At 43.1% G+C, this 14,299-nt stretch overlaps 1 protein-coding gene across 2 annotated transcripts in view; it reads right to left on the bottom strand.

Moving 5' to 3' along the window:
* The window catches only part of add3a (adducin 3 (gamma) a), a 131,742-nt gene that overhangs the window by 82,113 nt on the left and 35,330 nt on the right, over nt 1–14,299 (bottom strand). Inside the window, exon 1 of one of the 2 annotated variants that reach the window (XM_050043507.1) lies at nt 8,045–8,384. The exons of the other annotated variant lie outside the window; for it this stretch is intronic. The gene's annotated coding sequence lies outside the window, so the exon portion shown is untranslated. Of the gene's footprint in view, nt 1–8,044; nt 8,385–14,299 lie in introns of those variants that run through there. 2 annotated transcript variants of the gene reach the window in all.

The raw sequence follows: 14,299 nt of genomic DNA, 5'->3' as shown, positions 1-14,299 counted from the left end.
GACCCCGTCCTCTCATGCGCGAGGAATCTGGGCTGTGTTCTCGAACTTTAAGCCAGCAATGATTAGCAGGCCTTGGAGTGTGGACCCACAGAACTCCCCCAAAGTTGTAATGTTAGAGCTTTATGGCTCAATGCAATCAAGAGATTTGTCTGTTCCTCTTTGTCTTAAATGTGTAAATCTACTGTCTGTATATCTGCACAGTAAAACATCTTAGCCCTTTTATACTCCCCTTTTTCCTGTAGTCATCACAGTGTGAGAAAGGTACATGCTGACTTAAGACTCTCTCTCACAGAGGAAACACAAAGGTACAGATCACCTCAGAGAATACAGACGGATCAAATCAGCATATTTTCCGGTGAACCCGATTAGGTAGATCCGGATGAGAAAGCACAATGAGAGTACAAACTAGCCATCTCCTCGCTCTAATCCAGTTTGTGTGACAAAGGTAAGAGACGAGAGGAAAGGAAGCTCTTTCAGCTGAGGCACAAGATCAAGATTAACAGGATTCACAGAGACAAAGGAGGATAAAGGTTAGAAATGAAACATGGATGTTCTCAGAGAAATTCTCTTTCCCCTTGGAGAGGACTGTGAATGACAGATGCTTTGGATTTGTTTCCTTCAAAGGTGACTCAGTAATCCATTCCTTTAAGATACGCTTAGACATAAAGCAATGGGGGCTGTACATTGGAATATCGTGTGTACATGGTAGGGATGTCAGTTTTGGTTAATTTGCTTTCATTAGCCTGACACCCATTACCACTGACTAACTGGTTAATTAAAAAAAAAAAGTAAAGTGACGTGAAATACAAGAGGCCAAGAGGCGCTACTCAGTGAGCTTTGGCATCACATTTGAAAACACAATCCATTATGAAGTGGTTTCTACTTGTTTAATGGTCTCTTGACTTTGTTGACAGACAGCTGGCTCGCTGCAAAAACATGCGGAAATATAGCGTCCACTGTCCATCCTCCAGTATCCACTGTTTAGCTAGCCTCGGCCTCTCTGCAATGCCACCCTGGGTCTGGTGGGAGCAGGCTAGCAACACCACTCATTTGGCGATTACCGCTGGTAACGGCATCCCATTGGTGGGATGGCATTGCTGTCCATTGCTGTTGCTGTCGAAGACCAGAGGGGGGCTACCATGTTTCCGCAGTAAAGCCATTCTGCCATTGGAACGATGTCACTGGTCGTAATCACGGAATGAGTGGCACCGCTAGCTAGCTCTAACCCCACCTGGGTGGAGCACACCGCAGAGTGACCAAAGCTAATATTAGCTAACCAGTGAAGAACAGAAGTTGGGAAGTGGGCACTATGTTTCAGCATGTTGACGCAGGTTATCTGTCAGCAAAGCCAACATTTACATCACAGAACATTAAAATTTCAGCACCTCTAAATGGATAGCACTTCGGAATGTGGTGCTAAAGATCACTGAGTCAATGGAGCAACAGACTATAAGGAAAGGCCTCCTGTAATTCAAGTAATTTTGCCTTTTCTTTTTCTTCAAAAATATGTGATTGGTTACGAGCTAATAGGTGTTGAGCTAGCAAAAGCAAAATTAACAGGACCTGACATCTCCAGTTTTGAGCAGATAACCCCTTTAGCATTGCTAACCAACGTATGTTAGCGCTACTAGCAATGCTGACACCGCTAACGGTGCCAACACTGATAACATAGTTAACAATATTAAGAAGGGTTTTCATCTCAAAACTGAGCCGCTTACTCACCAGGGTGAACTGGTGGTAGATAGGAGGGTGGGCACAATGTTTCCACAGCAACACTGTTGAGTCGGGATGGTGTTACTTGCGGTAATAGCTCCCATCAGACCAGGGTGGTGCCAGTGCACTGAACTGAAGAGTAGCAAAACTAACCTATGGACCGACAAGAATATTCTTGGCCTTTACTGATTACAGGTTAACCAATGACATCGCTAGTACATAACAGAAATCCATCAACTCATTTATCTTCTTATCATCACTTAATGCCCTGAGCTCAGAGGAAAACATTGTGGTGAACTGTGCCAGTATAGGATGTTCCTGATTTCTCCCTCACATTGTACAATATCTTGTACAATGTGTTTTCACCAACACTACTGACGCATATTCCAGCACTTGTTTACACTTGGGAGACTTTAACTATTAAAAAGACTGTGGCTGTAGTAAACACAATCTCTGCTTTAGTAACTAGGTTTGGTTATAGCCAAAGCTCCACTCTGATGCAATTCTCTTGATGGGAGGTGTGGGACTTCAAACTGGAGTCCCTCCTCACTGAGCCCTACTCATGTATCCACTTCTGGATGAGGAGAAACCCCATCCTGCCCTCTTAAATGACTTCCAGGTTTCGGTTAAGAAGGAGGGAGAGAAGGAGGAAAGAAATGATAGAAAGAAAGAAAAAGAAGAGATTTGAGGGGAAATTGGGAGGTTGTGTGCTCAGCCCCCTCACTACCAGAGTCAATATTTGCCAGTACAGAGAAGCTTCCCAGTCAATGATGAAGTCATTGTTTTTTGGGGAAACAAGGTTCTGTATTGTTTTGCAGTGTATCCCAGGGATGTCATAAGTGTTTGTGCTAGCTGGTTGGTATGATGCTTCGTTATGTAAAAGTTGACAAGGCCAGGATGAGTAAAGCAACACCCTCCTTCATGCATGCTTCACTCCTCCTTATACAATCCCCCAACCTGCCTTTACATTACACAGAGCTGCACATCCCTGCAGACATATGTCACATATAAGCAGACAGCTTGTCAAAAAACGTCTCCCTTTTCTTTGTTCACACATCCCCTCTTTTTTTACTTACGAAGCAGAATTCAGGGTTCCAAAAGTTTCTACTCTTAAAGACTTTATCCCAGGGAATTGAGAAATTAGCACGTATCACCTTGCATTTGGTAGCAATTAGAGTGAGAGTCAATGGAGCATTAAACATTACAATAAAAAAAACTCATAAAACACCTTTCAAACTTACCACAGCTACAGAAAAACCAAGAGTGGCCTCAGTTTGATGTGGTTTCTTATTCGACTAGCTTCCATCAGCATTATTATCTAACACTAATAAAAGGCTGATGCCGGTTTTATGCAAACACAAACCCTGAAATTCCTCCCTAGGAACAGCTGATCTGGTGTAAGACACACGATAGTCCCTGTGACTCAGCACAAGTCTGCTATTATCACTGCCAAGACGGGGAGGGAGGCAGTCCTTGATGAAAAAGAAGGACTGAGGAGAAACTATTAGATGCAAACAACATGCTACGTTTGCAGATAAAAATGTTCATGAAGCACTTCGGGTCAAAGAGTAAGTACAACTTTGGGTCTTATGACCAAGCGAAGCAAATTTATGCACAGTAATGGAGTAATATTTGCAGATGGGGATGAACCAAAGTGAAAGGAACATAAGCATAATGGAAAGTAAAGGTTGGTCATGAATGGGGGAGAAATGTCCTGCTGCATCGTGTCCCCAAGGCCTGAGTCATCTGCTGGTTTTGTGAATATTTCATCTGGTGGAAACTTTTACTCAGTGTCTAGGAGTATTCAGTAACTAATCTAATCTTGAGCATGCATTCACAGCCAATGCAACTACTTTTTTTTTTTTTTAAAGATATTTTTGGGGGCATTTTTAGCATTTATTTGATAGGACAGACAAGTGTGAAAGGGGGAGAGAGAGAGGGAGTGACATGCAGCAAAGGGCCACAGGCTGGAGTCGAACCCGGGCCGCTGCGGCAACAGCCTTGTACATGGGGCGCCTGCTCTACCACTAAGCCACCGACGCCCCCAATGCAACTACTTTTATTCACACTTAAAATGCATACATTACATTAATACATAACATTTACTAGGTCAGAAGCCACATTAACAGTTTACTGAACACCTACAGTAACAGGTGTGTATACATTTTCCTTACTTCTACAAATAACTGTGAGGTAACTTTGATGACAAGTCATGAGAGCAACATGTCAGCAGGTCCTGCCGGTCGGTGAGGACAGGTTCAGCAAAGCTTTCCCATGAACTCTGACCCAACCAGAGCAGTCTATAAAAAGTGTTACTGGTTTCACCCCACAAGCCTCAACTCACTGCGGTCAAGGCCGACTGGGAGCCTGGGGTCAGAAGGGTCTAACCACTGCTGGGCGAAGAGAAGCGCAAGACATTGCCAGACATTTCTATTGGCACTTAGCCACTTAGCTGATATTATCATCCAGAGGGGCATGGACAATGGATATAGTGAGCGCAGTTTGTATCTCACTGCCCTCTCAGGCATCCTCAGAAAGCAAACAATTCAACCACGCAGCATCAATTCCTCCTTTTTGGAGCCGTTTTCAAGAATTTGATTAAGTGGAATGATTGTAAACCACCGTGGGAGAGGACAACAGTGTCAACAAAACATGAGATATGTTTTTAAGTCTGAAGGAAATTGAGGATCAGTTGTCCATGGGAATATCAAACTTTAAAAGACCTCAGTGTTTACTAAATAAAATTACCTTGACTGTAAGAAATTGACCATTTGGCAGATTCAAAGATCTCCATGCTTTGCTTTCTGCAAAGAAATGTGATTGTAGTGAGTCTGGGCCCCTGCGTGTGCACCTGCATTAGAGCTGAAACGTGTGCAGTCCTTTGTCAAAGCTCACATCTAAGCCCCTCACTGGGACCCAGCCCAAATACATTTGGTTTAACTTAGAGCAGGACTGCAGTGTTCAATCAGACCCAAATCACATCATCAAAAAGGTTCAGAGCTTTCATCAGCCAGAATCTGACAGCATTCATTACTTGCTTGGCCGGCCGACAGGTGACGCTTAACAGAGTTTATTGAGTGTGCACTTTTATACAAACAATTAAGCACGAATCTAAAAAAGTACAAATATATACAGCTTATGTACACACAGTGACATAAACCACACACACACACACACACACACACACACACACACACAGGGTCAATCATCCCTTCTTAAGTGGAAACATAAGGAGAGGAACTGGAGAGCTGCTTGGGTCACTGAGGTTGATTGAGACACCGGGACAATACTTCACCTCCCAGGCCTCAGCATGGGGGAAACTGAACCTCTTTCAGCTACTTTAAAAATGTAATCGAACTACATGTCCAAGGTTGAAGTACAATATCTCACTTGCAACCTCGAGGAATCTGTCTTAATTTAACACAAAGATATATCTTAAAAAACCTTGACCCGAGAGCAGGCATGTGGTGTTGAATTCAGATGAATGCACATTTGCCTGGGGAGAGGAAATCAAGGCCAGCAGGACTGCAAATCACTCGGCCTGAAGCAGCAATATTTTCGTCCAACCTCCCCGGCATACAAAGTCATTCCTGAAACAATGAGAAAACCTCAGAGAATGGCCAAAAGATGAAGACCAAACAAAGCCTGTTGCAAAGGTCCTGTTTTATTACTTCTCTGGATAAAAAAAAAAAAAAAAAAAGCTCTGGACAAATATTTGATTAGACGACTCAGGATTTGTCAGAGAACTGAGGCCATCACCATGGTAGCAAGTACCATGGAAGCAGGGTGTGTGCGCAGATTGTATCTGTCTTCTACAGACAGAGTTGAATCTCAAAGCAAAATAAATTTTACCTCACTCTGCAAACAAGACCATTGAAATTGCAACTGAAATGACCGTGCACATTTTGTTTATTCATAAAGTGTTTTGAGACATTTTGTGACTGCAATCTTCTTTTCAGCAAGAACAAGATGTTTAACAAACAATCTTTTACATTCTTTCTGCATGATGCTATCCTATTATTAGAGCATTATAATCAATGACATTCTCTGAGGACCTCTAGTTTCAAGTATGTGTACCTTGGTGAAGACTGAGGCTGGAACAATATGTTCATCTCCTGTTTGGATATTATTCTTGGGTGAAGACTCATATAGCACCACAATATCAACTTTGATTGCCACATTGTTTTTTTTACAATGTGAAATGGATAAAGTCTTATGACATTGTAGAGTTGCATGCAGCACACTGAATTGCTCGGCTCCTCAACCCATTCTCGCTCTCACTCTCTGTTTATCAGACCACAATTGAGACAAGAAATGACAAGCTAACACAGACTATTCCTCGGGAGGAGAGCAGTCAGAAGCACCGGAGATGGACCTTCAGGAGCAGCTGTAACAATTTAAGATCAACTGGAGCAAACCCCAGCGCCAGGGACACAGCAGGCTGCATGGGTTTAATCTGTGTAACAGCAGCAACAGAAAGTTTGCTGATCCGGCAGGGAGTTTTCACTGGCTGAATCTCAGTAGCTGTTCAGGCTGCTGAAGGTCTGTGTTCTTGGACCAACCATCATTTTCGACTCTGGCACTTCAGCTTTGTTTTTTACTTACAGATTACTACAACAAAAGCAGCATTTTCTTTCCACCGCATTTAAATTGTAACAATTCAGGCATTTAAAAAGCAATCTTTGGTGGATCCCGGTTTTTTCCACCTTAAGCCAGTAAAGAAAGTGTGTGTGTTTGTGTGAGGAGGTCACAGCCCTCAGGAGGCAGTACCATGGACGCAGGTGTCTGTGTCACTGATGCGAATCCATCAGACATCATCGCTTCACCGCTGACATGACAGGCATGACAGCAAGTCAACCCTTATTTGCTGGCGGTTGAGAAATTATTTCAGCTGTGCTAGACAGGCGAAACGGTGAGATGACAGGTAATAAGACATGAGCAAACAGACACACTTTAGAGTGTTAATTCTAATATGGACACGACACTGACATTTTCAAGTTTTGTTATTACACTTCAGTGTTCAGGCTCGTTTTGTTGCACTGCTGAATGGTCTTACTGCAGAAAGATGTGGCGTAGGTTGAAATTATACCTTGCTACCAAACCAAAGGCAGCACAAACAAGACTCAACTTGACTCTTAATATTTCTACTTCACTCCCTAATCCAACAGATGATAAGAGTTTGCTGTCAGATAAAATGTGTACTGAATGTTAAAATCAGAGGAGATTGAGCTGGATTAGAGTACTGATTTTGTGCTGCTTCTTCTGTAGAGGTTTACAGAGAAAAGAAACACTGCTCCATAACCTCGAGGCCTGGGATACAGATCCTCGATCACGCCAAACACCTCAAGCAACAAGAAATTGAAAAAATTAAGTGACTAAAAGCCGCACATTCAGAGCCGGCAAACAGAGATAACAACACAAACAAAGGACAACCAAACAGCAGACTTTCCCATCACTCTGTCTGTTATTCTACTATGAAAGGGGGCCTTTCATAGGAACACCCAGAAAACAACAGGCAGAAATAGAAACAAGCAGCTGCTTATCACTGCTCAGTGAATGGTAAACAGACACCTATGAAAAGATTGGCTAAAGCACTTGACTGCATCACTCCGCCTTTCCCTCGGGGGTTAAAGAACAGTATAGGAACCACAAGAAACATTAGATTTTAGACAGAAATGAACCTTTGGGACTTCTAAAAGTTAAAACAAGTAGATGACTACATGCAGGTAACAGCTCATCTCTTATAAATGTGTCCCAAATGCATGAAACCCAGCCCCCTCTCTGTAAACTTCAAGCACATGAACCTACCCCCCGCCATCAACCCACTAAGCATGCTGACACTTGAGAGGGCGGCACCTCTCTTCTGCACACAGAAAGCCATCTCAGGCCCATTCACAGCTCCTGCCTCTATTCTTCTCCAAAGTAAAAGCAATCTGAAAAGGAGGGAAGAGGCCCTCTGCTTTTTCATTTAGCATGAAGCAACCAAAGCAGAAAAGTCCTCTGTTCTCCTCCTGGCTTAGAAGTTTCTAATGTAGCCTGAACTTGCCGTGCATGAGGTACCAAGAAAAATAAAATCCATGCCTCGAGCTTTGAAAACAATGTGTGAGTTTATCACAGAGTCGTGCTCTTTTTCCTTGGTACTGTCAGCTCTGGGAAATGTCACAACCGCACAGAGGCAACAAGAGTAGACAGCAGTGAGATAGCAGCCTTGATGGTGGAGAACACAGCATCCATTATACCAGTCACAGAACACACACACACACGCACGCACACACAGAGGCACACAACATGCAACAATGAGCCAGCATTGTAAAGAAACTGCGCTACAAACCTGCTGGACCGCCAATTAGAGTTTAACTGCTGCCTCCGAGCCTTCCTCTTCAGTTGTGATCCACCTGCACTGCAGCGAGTCCTCTGCCTGTACTGCTCTCTCTCTAACACGCCTCTCCCATTGTAGCTGAGTGCAGTGTAAAACTGTTGCGCCGGCTGCCCTCTTTCCTTCACGCTCCTCCTACGGTATCTCCCCCTTTTTTTTTCCTTTAGTGCTCTTTCTTTCCCACTAAAGCAGGAGTCACTTCACAATATCTGGTCCTGTGCAGAGTAACACTGATAGAAAACAACTTCTCTGATGCAGGAGCTGCAGAGAACTAGCCAGCATGCAGAGAGAGAGGGGAAGACTGTGAAATCAGTGAGTGATGAAGGTGGTGGGGGGTAGAAGAGGGGTGAAGAAGGGGGAGGGTCAAACCTGATTTAAATTCACGCACACAGGAGTGAGATGACAGGGTCCTTTCCCCTCTTAGAGCTTCAGCTGTGTGTGAAAAATACCTTAATTTTTTTCTGTTATAAAACCACTTATTGGATTTATTCCCTCCATCTATATTCTTACCTTCTCTAAATCTTCTTAACTATTCTCCAATTTCTTTTAAGATCAAACTTTTATTTAAATTTCTCCTCTCTATCCATCATCGTTGCTACATTTTCCAGAGTCCTTGGCGAGACAGAAAGAAAAAAATGCCTGTTTCTTTCAGCAAAGTTTGACAAGAGAGCCTTCCCCTACTTTCCCTCCACTGAAAGGGTCCCTCCCTCCCCATTACTCCTCCAAAAGACGTCCAGCACTTTCCCTGATAGCAGCTTAACAACCTCCTCATGTGAGGAATCTCACCTCCGCACAAAAGAGTTTGGGGAGGGGGGGGGCTTTGACCAAAACAAAGACAGGAGGGAGGTGCTGGTATTTAGGAATTGGGGAATTTGCATGAAGCATCAAGACGATGAATATTCTGCAAGCTTTTTGTGTGCTTGTAGAGTTTCAGAATACACAAGCAAGCCAAACCAAGCCTCTTCCTCGGAAGGAAACATCATTAGCCACTATCTTGTGAGGCTACATAAACAATATGTTTTCATTTTAAAATGAAAACAATCTTTGTACAGTCAAGTATTTCAGAACTAACCTCTGTCCATACCATGCCTGAAAATATATCACATGAACATTGACATATGCTGGGCATGCATGTGCCCGTATAAACAGGAAGCAGATTGTCTACTTTGCAGTTGGTTGCTTAGTTACGGAAACTACGAAGTGAAAAAACAGACTTTTTTTTTTCTTACACCGACGATGAGATGAAATTGTTACTGAGAGTAACACAGGAGTATAAAGCAGTCAAGGCGGCGGAAACCACAGATTGGGAGTTTGCAAAGCAAGCTCAGCAACATAACAGAGCAGAACTGGTAGAGCCAGGTATCGTTACAAAAAATACAATTCCAGTGTCCATTCCAGTGCTCTTAAAGTGATACTGATACCAGTGGAGTTCTTCACTTGATACCTTATTTCTACTTCATTTGATACCCATCATGTGAATGGAAGCATTCAGTTGCGTAAATACCACCAGGCACCACAGAGCGTGTAGAACTGTCATATTTTCGGCATGCTGAACTGTCAACTCCATTAAATACACCTTGCTCTACTGGCTGTGAGCAAAACCATACAAATAGTCTTTTTTTCCAGATGTGGTAACAAAAAGGATAGAATGAAGGTATCTTTTGACTGGAAAAGTTTCAATACCACTTGGGACTGGGTTATTTTGGTTGATAAGATATGTAAGGTATCGCGCATCCATACCAGGCCCTAGGTTCCAGGAGCATTAACCACTGCCCGAGGAAGCCATGGGAATGGGAAAGGAGTAACGCTACCCACACAAAATGGATAAAATCACAAAATGTCTTGTTATAATGTTTTGGTTTGACACGTCTTGTCTAAAGAGACCCAATAGGGAACCGAATGTGTGTTCTCCATCTAGACAGAAAGGCGAAAAGGCAACCCTGGAGTTTCAAACTAAAACGGGGTCAGCGGCATTTTCCAAGGTCTCCACTTACGTGGTTCCAAAACCTCAGAGTAATGTGGACACTTGGCATACACGTAGCAAAAGTTAGGCTATGTTCTACTACCAAAATGCAATAGCATGAATGTAGCCAGAGTGAGATGAGAATACTGATGTCACAGTCATGGCCTTGCGCTCCATATAAGTGAAAGCCAGCAGTCAGTTAGCCTAGCTTAGCATAAAGAAGGAAACAGCTGCTTGTAGAAATAGGGACACATCACCCCCTAATACAGTGAATTGTCGTTTTGACACTTTGGCTTTCGTAAGGACTGTAACAAACTTCTGTAGCAAACACAGTATTACATGTTCATTAGTGATATTCAGAGGTGCTGGTAAGCAGATTTTTCTTATCTTTGGACAGATCCAGTCTGTATGCTAAGCTAAGCTAACTGGCTGCTGGCTCCAGCTTCATCATGTTATCAATCTTCTCATCTTACTCTCAGCAGTGTACTTTCCTCAGTGTCTAATTCCTTTATAGGAGGCTCAAAGACACATATGAACAGTAAAGGGTAAATACTACTTGTTGGCAAACACTGTAGGGACTATATATACCTCCAACAGGACACCGATAATTAATATGCTTTAGTGTTGTCACATTGCTGTGGTTAGGTCAATTTGTTAACTTGGGCGATAATAAGAAGAGGCCAGGGGAATGACATTAAATTAGCATGTGAAAGGATCACTCACTGCTCACACTGTCCAGGCTGGCCACACAAAGTTCAACTGAGGAGGCATCTTCACACTAATTCCCTCCATGTCCCTGAACAACTCTTAACACACTGGCTTTTATGGCCATCATTTAATTAGTGTGTTTTCAACTGATTTTGAGAAGATGGATATTGAGGAAAATCCATTTCCAAGAGGCCTTAGATTTCTCAGAACTTCGTTTAGAAGAATTAAAATAGGCATAGGCTGACATTTAACTCCCCTCACGTAAAGAAACGGTTGGTGTGTGTAATTTATGGTTAGTAAGAGCAACAAACAAATCTCAAATGAATTTTTAATTACCACTTCCTCGAAAATGCTTCCATTTAGAGGGTAAAAGCCTGGCTTTACTGCTGACTAGCACAGAAACAAGGCAGACAATAATTATAGGAAGTAAAAATACATATACGGCAGGACGAGCAAGTGAGCCAGCTGAGCCTGAATCAATCCAGAATCAATTATTCAGACCGAGAGAGGAGGGGATTATGGGGAGACACACTCTGGACAAGCTACTGTATACCCAGCTGTCAATCTCTAAGTGGCAGGGATTCCCTGCTTACTCTGCTTGTCTGTGCGGCGAGTGTGGTGTTGTTTGTCAAACTACGTCTAGTACGGGTGGATCAATCCCTCGTCAGGGCTGAAAGCAGTGAATCTCCCACACTGGAAACTATTTAGTTGTGGTGTGTTGAAGCTGCACTGGAATAAACGCTGTCCTCTGTGTTGTCGGGAATAATTTGTAGCTGACAGCTAATGGCTCATGTTTGCAGGAAAATCTCATACCTGCATAGCCTTGATGAGAAGATGCTTCATATGAGAATAATTAACACATGCATTTATTTAACAGCATATTAGAGGAGCAGCAACACATGCACTCTCACGGTGTCCCTGCGGCTCTCTCAGACTGTGCATACCTGTCCCAGAATAAACCTGGCCCTCTGGCCTCCCGCTGGATGCCTGGTCTAACATTAGCACATATTTGAGTGAACTGTGCAGGGGCCCGGCAGTCTCCACGGGTTAAAAAAGGATGCACGTCTAGATTATTTATGAGCTGGATTGCTAGTTGTAACTTTCTACAGTACCCGCTTTAAGAAGGGGAAGGAGGAAGATGAAGTGCATTTTGCAAATGGCAGAGGGTGTATGCACAGTGTGTGTTAATAAGCACTCATAGGTAGGTAATTATATAGTTCAAGCAGAGCAGGATGAGCTCTACAGTCAGAATAAAGATGTAAATCTCTGTTGGTAGGTAATTCTGTGTGTGTACATGTGATCGGTGCTCACCACAAGATTCATACATTATAAATCATTAAACGGTTACGTGATCGACAATCAGAACAATCAGAAACCTCTCCTGTAAGTATGCCTATACTAAGGTCCTGTTTATACGACAGCGATTTCAACCGAAAATGGTAAACTTTAGGTGCGTTTGGCTGATCGTTTACACAGCAGTGGTGTTTTGGGTGCCTGAAAACGCATCGTTTCGAAAACAGGTTCCAGAGTGCAATTTTTTGGAATCAGCACTGTCTCCATTGTCATGTAAACTTGCAATATGTAGTTCCTCTGAAGAGACTTTTCGCACATGCGCATTACGGTTCCGGTCACTCGGCACGCGCAAGAAAGTCGACCATCACAACAGCAATGGCGGACTCCCGAGCTCTGTTTGTGCTTCTCACAAACTTTATCGACCCTTCTCCAGCAAAGTGTAGATTTACTGTAGCAACTCCACCTCATCGTCCATCCAGAAATCCGTGCGGTTGCCATTTTGTTTGATTATACATCACCGCTCTGTAGAAGGAAGCACGTGTGCGCAGGCGCCTGTTGTTTCATTACAAAGTCACACCGCCAACTACCGGCCTGGCATGTAAACTACAGTGTTTTTGCGGCTCCATGTGCACAGCGATTGTTATCAAAACATTGTCGTCTGAACGTGAAACTTTTTTCAAAACGAAAAAGAGAAATTATTCCGTTTTCAGCAGATCGTTTTTGTGTAAACATGGCCTAGGGTGGAAATATATGTCTCCCTTGGGATGCAGCAGATAATCAGATCAAAAGCTGTATTGTACATTAAGCTGTAATAGCATTCAAAATAAATGATACTAAAGCAGCCTGCCATGTCTGAGGAGGCATACATCATTTCTCCCCATGATGTGTTCCCTTGATTTGCATCCAGCAATATTGTATCAATTGATTCAATGTTCTAATTTGCCTTGTGTCCCATCTAGAGCCACCATACATTCTTGGAGTTCTTTCCGCTATTACATTTGCAAATATGTAGCTTTTCCTAATGAAAACCAGTTAAGTACACAGCCAGGAGCAGTAGAGAAAGCCATACCCACAGAACTGCAGCATCAACAAGAATAAAACAATAGTTTGTCAGGATGTTTTCTTCCGAAAAGGAACAAGATGTGCTTAAAAATTAGATCAAGTGGCTTAAAAAAAAACCTAAACCAAAACAAAAAAATAATAATTTCTTTGCCCAGAGTCCAACTCTGTGCACGCACAGTGAATGAACCCATTCTACTCGATGCAAACACGAAAGGATAGCAAACCAAAGGAACTGCTGACGCAAGCTCAAATCCCCTGAAAAACCCAGAGGAAGTGCAAGGATTCACCTGCAGTGACCTATTGGCCTGCATCCAGCATTGCAAATAAAGTGTGTATGTGGAGTAAAGAGTAGAGGGAAGTTGATGCAGAGGAGAGGGGTGGAGGGCTCATATCACAGTGACTGACTGCCTTTTTGTATAAAAATTTGAGCCATGTGTTGTCAAATCCCCTGATAATGCAGGAAGGCAGTGATAATGCAGAAAGGCTTTGCAGCAGCTACAGTGGAGAGTTTTGTGTTTGTGTTTAAGTAATAAAACCTGTAATCATTTTAGAGAAAACAGTGGAACTGTATGTATGTATGTATGTATTATTCATCAAACTCCTTCAGGGGTCTATAAGGTTTCTCGGATCATAGCTCCAGATGTTTACAAAATATGACATTGAATTAATAATTAATGGGTTTAATAGTCATTCATTCATTTTCCGTAACGGATATCCTGTTGGGGGTCAGGGGGGCTGGAGCCTATCCCAGCTGACACTGGGTGAGAGGCAGGGTACACCCTGGACAGGTCGCCAGAGCATCACAGAGCTGACACATAGAGACAGACAACCATTTTCGTCACATTCACACCTACGGTCAATTTAGAGTCACCAAGTAACCTAACCTGCATGTCTTTGGACTGTGGGAGGAAGCTGGAGTACCCAGAGAAAACCCACGCTGACACTGGAAAAACATGCAAACTCTACACAGAAGGGCTCCCCCAGGATTCGAGCACCCCACCCTGGGTTTGAACCAGGAACCGTCTTGCTGTGAGGCGACAACTGCACCATCATGCTGCCAATATAGTCATATTTCATGATAACTAAACCTGACAAAATGGCCCCCAGCACACAGCTTTATTAATCATCCAGATTTATTTGTCCTTGTTTATTCAGAGAATTCAGTCGCCTCAAGTCCTGAGGCG

The sequence above is a fragment of the Epinephelus moara genome, chromosome 5, assembly GCF_006386435.1.
Source record: "Epinephelus moara isolate mb chromosome 5, YSFRI_EMoa_1.0, whole genome shotgun sequence".
Taxonomy (NCBI): Eukaryota; Metazoa; Chordata; class Actinopteri; order Perciformes; family Serranidae; genus Epinephelus; species Epinephelus moara.
Note: the sequence above shows the minus strand (reverse complement) of the source record. Positions and strands in the feature narration are given on the sequence as shown.